Source organism: Bufo gargarizans, chromosome 5, assembly GCF_014858855.1.
Source record: "Bufo gargarizans isolate SCDJY-AF-19 chromosome 5, ASM1485885v1, whole genome shotgun sequence".
Taxonomy (NCBI): Eukaryota; Metazoa; Chordata; class Amphibia; order Anura; family Bufonidae; genus Bufo; species Bufo gargarizans.
Window position 1 is genome coordinate 237,394,846 of NC_058084.1, and position 6,000 is coordinate 237,400,845.

A 6,000-nucleotide genomic window follows, 5' to 3' on the forward strand; every position below is an offset into this window, starting at 1 on the left:
AAACGATGATCTCCCGAGGGAAGTATCTATTTCTGGAGAAAAAGCCACATTTAAGTCCCCACCTAAAATCATTGGGCCTTCTGCAAACCCCTGGAGTAGTGCCAGAGTGCTGCTCAACCAGGCCGCCTGGGCTGTATTTGGTACATAAATACTCCCAAATGTATAGATCTGCTGTCCTATTACTCCTTTGACAAAAATATACCTTCCCTCTACGTCAACAAGGGATGACCGCACCTCTAAGGGAACATGTCTGTGGAAAGCTATACTGACCCCCTTGGAGGCAGAAGCTGGTGAGGTGCTGTGAAACCATTGGTTATAGGCCGTGTGACTCAATTTGGGCACATGTTTCATTCTGAAATGGGTCTCCTGAAGAAGCAGAATTTCAACTTTCTGCCTCCTCATTAAGGCACAAATCTGACTCCTTTTAGTAGGTGCGTTCATCCCTCTTACATTAAATGAACATGCATTTACTACCGCCATTCACATCTCAGTATTTCCCCATTACTGCTAATAAAATTAAAATTAAAATAAAAAGGCAGATCTAGCATAAAAATTACTGAATCAATCCTGTCGCTAATAACAAAACTAAAAGGTACCGGCATCTGAAAAGTTGCACGTATCCTGACTGTTACAGCATTCTCATAAACATGTGTGGGTTTCATATGTGCAATCGGTATCATATTGGTACAAACTTTGTCTAACAAGAACAGCAACAACAAGGTTCCTAACAGGAACAACTGGTGGTTCTCATGAGTAGTTGTGAGAATCGTGGGCGTAGGCTGCCACCTAGAGGATCTGAGTGGGTGTGCAGGCAGCTATTGCAACACAGGTATGGAAAATGGGTTAAAAGGCAATATTCTAACCAAAGTGCATTATATATTCAACATAAGGCACATAAGTATTAAACTTAGACTAGTGCATTTTATACTCAGTCTTTCCCAATTGATGGACTGTAGGAATGACGCTTCTCAAATCTTCTCCTCTGATGCTGCAGTCGTCCAGAGCTCACCGGTGTCCAGGGGGTAACCAACGGTAGTGCTGGGAGCTGGGTGAGTTCTTGAACTGGGTTCCAGTCCTCTATCTGCAAGTCTGTGATATCCAGCTTATAATAGATTCTCCTGAGGTCCGCTGGTGATCTGACTGTGATCTTCCTATCTGGGAAATTTATCAGTAACCCAAAAGGGTACAGCCAGCGGCAAGTCACCTTACGCTCTCTCAACATATCTAGCAGTGGCTTGAGTGCTTTCCTCTTTCTCAGCGTCAGCGGTGAGAGGTCCTGATATATCAGGATAGTGGAGCCATCAAAAGAGACCTGCGGCATAGATCTTGCTGCTTTAACTATGCATTCGTTAGTCTGGAAGCTATTCAGTTTGCACACTATATCTCTTGGGGGTTCAGATGGTCCCGGCGGCGGACGCAGGGCCCTGTGGGCTCTCTCTAATGTGAAGTCCAAGTTTTCTCCCCCCCTGTAGTAAGCTTTTGAAAAAGTCCTCCAATGTGGACATAATGGCGTCCGCTTGTATGGACTCCGGGAAACCTCTAAGTCTGAGGTTGTTCCGCCTGCCCCGGTTGTCCTGATCTTCAAGCTGGCTATAATAGAGAGTTCAGGTGAGCCTGTGTCTGATCCATATTGTGGGACATGGCAGTGCTAAAGTCCACTATGGACGATTTTGCATTTTCCAGCACTTCTACTCGCCCGTTTTGCTGCGTAAGATCCTGCTTCAGCTCCTTAAGTTCTAGGACCAGTGGATCCAGCGCCTACGCTAGCAGCTGTCTCATAAAAGCCCTAGATACAGGCAAGTCCTCTTTAACAGCAGGAGCAGCCGCTTCACTGCGTTCTCCGTTGTCAGAGTCTGAAGCCTCCGGCGTTTCTGCCCTCGGCGCCATCTTGTCCGCCCGCCTCACACTCTGGGGACCTGCTTTTCTGACGAATCGGTCCAAATGTCCCTGGCCTGGCAGCGTTTTTCCGGTCCCAGGAGTTTCTTTAGCTTTATCCTTTGAAGATTTACCCATGTTAGGGCTATAAAATGGCTTTAATATGCCTGCACACCAGCGATCCTCTGCAGAGCTCACACGGGTGCGTGCATCCGGCTCTGCTGCTAGGCTCCGCCCCCGAAGCGCTCAATGCTTCTAGGCACTCCCTGAGAGCCGGCACCCGGGGTGAACCCCCCTACCCCGGGCCCTCCACTGCATCCATCCATTCCAAAGACAAGAGGTGGACGTACAGGAAAAATATCAGAGTCAACAAGTCGGCTCATCACAAGGGTCTATCAGTTCTGGTGCGACAAACAGTGGAGGTAGCTCGTATGAGTCATAATAGTGAGATCACAGATGTCCATGCAAGCACCGTGTGACAAGCATTACACAAGTCTGAAAAAAGGTGAAGAAGCCTCAACTTCAATATCGTCATAAGAAGCGTCAGCTCGAGTTTTCAAAAAAGTATGAACAGTAGAAGATTGAAAACTGGTGATTTGGACAGAGGAGAGAAAAGACTGGGCTCTTATTGCAAAATGGTTTGGAAGAAACAAGGGAAAAGGGGCTAACGGATGGAGAAATTAAAGGAAATGTCAAGTTTGGTGGAGGAAGCCTGATGATCTGGGGTTGTTTCACAGCCAAAGGTGTTGGATACTTGACCAGGATCAATGGTGGTCTTGATGCTGAGCTATATGGGAGCATCCTACAAGACGAGTTACTTCATACACTACTTCATACACTCAAGTACTATGTGGTCAAGCACGACAACAACCCGAAGCATACATTTATATTGGAGAAGAAATGGTTCATTGACAATGAAGTAGAGGTACTGGATTGGCCCACACAGTCCCCAGACATCAACCCAATTGAGTACTTGTGGGGAGCGTTTAAGAAAAAGCTGTGTTTGTATCCAAGTGAGTCAACCAGTATGCACCAAAGGATTCAGGCAGTGTTGAAAGCCAACGGTGGATTTATAAAACACTAACAAAATAAGAAACATTTTAATTTAGAATTTTAGGAGTAAAACAGTAACAATGCAGTTACATGACAAGAATCTGAATAACTAATCTTATGCTAAATAGTTGCAAGTCCAATTTATGTATGATAGCCAAGATGATGAGATATGGAGCCTGAAAGTCAAAAGTTCAAAACATTGTTATCCTTTTGCTCGTCAGTGTTTATCAATGTGCTCAGCTTTTCCTGCTCTATAACATGGTGCTTTCAGATTGCATTGCATTCTGTGGTGACAACTCTGGTTTTTTAATGCATTTGCAGCCCATAGCCCAAGCGTTTTAATTCTGCTGGAGTACCCCGTAAAAAAAAATGGTGCATTATTCACGCAGTAATAAATTGCGTATCTCTTTTACTATAACACTTGGTTATAAGGACTAAAATATTAAAATGGTAAATGTATTATTGTTCCACATTTGTTTTCCAATTTCCTATCGCAAAGGGTTAACATGTGGCAGATTTGTTGCAGAAATTTCTGCAACTGTACAATTCATCTGACTGGGGCTTACAGAAAATCATGTGCTTGCAAGCAAAACAACAATTCAAATGAATGTAACTGATTTTCAATTGCAGAAATTTCTGCATTAAATTTTCAGCATGTAAAGTCATCCTAATGGTGCTTATCTTGTTGAACCCTGCTTATGTTTTACATTTTTGAATAAATGGGGAATTTGATAATACAGCTTGTTTGTTTGTTTTTCATATATACAGTATTGGAAATTAGACCATACATGGCATCTGGTTTTACCAGTTTTGCTTTATTTAAAGGGTGTCTGTCAGAAGATTTTTACCTAGGAAACTGGCTGACCTGCTACATGTGCACTTGACAGCTGAAGGCATCTGTGTTGGTCCCATGTTCATATATGCCCACATTGCTATGAAAAATTATATTTAGAAGTAATGGGGGTATTGCTGTTACACCTAGAGGTTCTGCTGTCTCTGCAGCTGCCATGCCCTCTCCATTTTGATAAACAGGGCCAGGCAGTGTAAGGCCCCTTTCACATGAGCGAGTTTTCCACGCGGGTGCAATGCGTGAACGCATAGCACCCGCACTGAATCCTGACCCATTCATTTCAATGGGTCTGTGTACATGAGCGTTGTTTTTCACGCATCAGTTCTGCGTTGCGTTAAAATCGCAGCATGTTCTATATTCTACGTTTTTCACACAGCCCTGGCCCCAGAAGTGAATGGGGCTGCATGAAAAATGCATTGCATCCGCAAGCAAGTGCGGGTGCGATGCGTTTTTCACTGATGGTTGCTAAGAGATGTTGTTTGTAAACCTTCCGTTTTTTATCACGCACGTGAAAAACGCTTAAAAATGCAGGAAGCGCGGAAAAAACTGAACGCAATCGCAGACAAAACTGACTGAACTTGCTTGCAAAATAGTGCGAGTTTCACTGAACGCACCCTGAACGCATCCGGACCTAATGAGTCACGCTCGTGTGAAAGGGGCCAAAAAGTGATCAGTCCTGCTTGACCCTGTAAAACAAAGTGCACAGTGTGCGGTAGTGGAAGAGAGAGCTGAGCCTCTAGGTGTAACATCAACGCCCCTGACACTCTGAGAAGCTCATTTGCTCATATTTAAACCTCATTTTTCTCAGTAATGCGGGAACATATGACCAGGAGACAATACAGATGCCTTCAGCTGCCAAGAGCACATGCCACAGGTCAGCCAGTTTCATAGGTACGGATGTCCTTTAAATGTCTTAAAATGGCAAGAGTCTACATTCCCTACAAGTTTCTTTAACCTCTGGATATTGTAAGCAATATTAATAAAGCATTTTCAAGTTACCCATATCACCCATATACAATGTATGCTCTTAAATATTGGTGGCAGGTACAGTATCAATAGTCAGTAAAAGAAGCAATAGTCGGATATTACAAAATATACTAAAATCTACACCTTTCGCACATATTTGAACTTGTTGGATAAATTCCTGTTCCAAGACCATATGTGTTAAAAAGGAGTTGGGCCTCCATTGCTGATATAACAGACTCCACACTTCTAAAAAGGCTTTCCACAAGATTTTGGACTATGCCACAATTTTATCCCACTAAGCGAAAATAGCAGTGTTGGACGAGATTTAACTCAGAATCAGCCTTTCAATTCATCCTAAGGCCTCTTTCACACGAGCGTGTCCGGATAAGGTCCGGATGTGTTGCGGCAAACCCGCGTGAGTAGGTACCCAATTACAGTCAGTTTTGACTGCGATTGTGTTCCGTTGTTCAGTTTTTATCGGACGGGTGCAATGTGTTTTGCATGCGCGTGATAAAAAACTGAATGCGATACCCAGACCCGAACTTCTTCACAGAAGTACATAGTACAATAGGATCTTTTACCATGGTGATGGATCATGATGGATCATGTGACAGACAATATGATGAGTGTAGTGACGTCATCAAAGGTCCTATTCCTCAAAGAAGACAGAAGAGATGCCGGCTGCGCGAACAAGTGGATTAAGGCGAGTTAAATTATTATTATTTTTAACCCCTCCAGCCCTACTGTACTATGCATTCTGTATTCAAAATGCTATTATTTTCCCTTATAACCATGTTATAAGGGAAAATAATAAAGATAATAAATAATTAAAATAATAAAGATTGGGTCCCCATCCCGATCGTCTCCTAGTAATAGTGCGTGAAAATCGCACTTGCTTGCAATTTTCGCGCAGCCCCATTTACTTCTATGGGGCCTGCGTTGCGTGAAAAACGCACAATATAGAACATGCTGCGATTTTCACGTAACACAAAAGTGATGCGTGAAAATCACCGCTTATGTGCACAGCCCCATAGAAATGAATGGGTCCGGATTCAGTGGGGGTGCAATGCATTCACCTCACGCATCGGACCCGCACGGAAATCTCGCCCGTGTGAAAGAGTGTTCAGTAGTGTTGAGGTCAGGGCTTACGACTTCTTTGAACACTTTTCCAGTTTTGAAAACAATGAACAAGGTTTAGTGGGAATGGCTGTAGTCCCCATCTTTCTGACAAGTTTAAAGCCAGATTAGTGCAAATA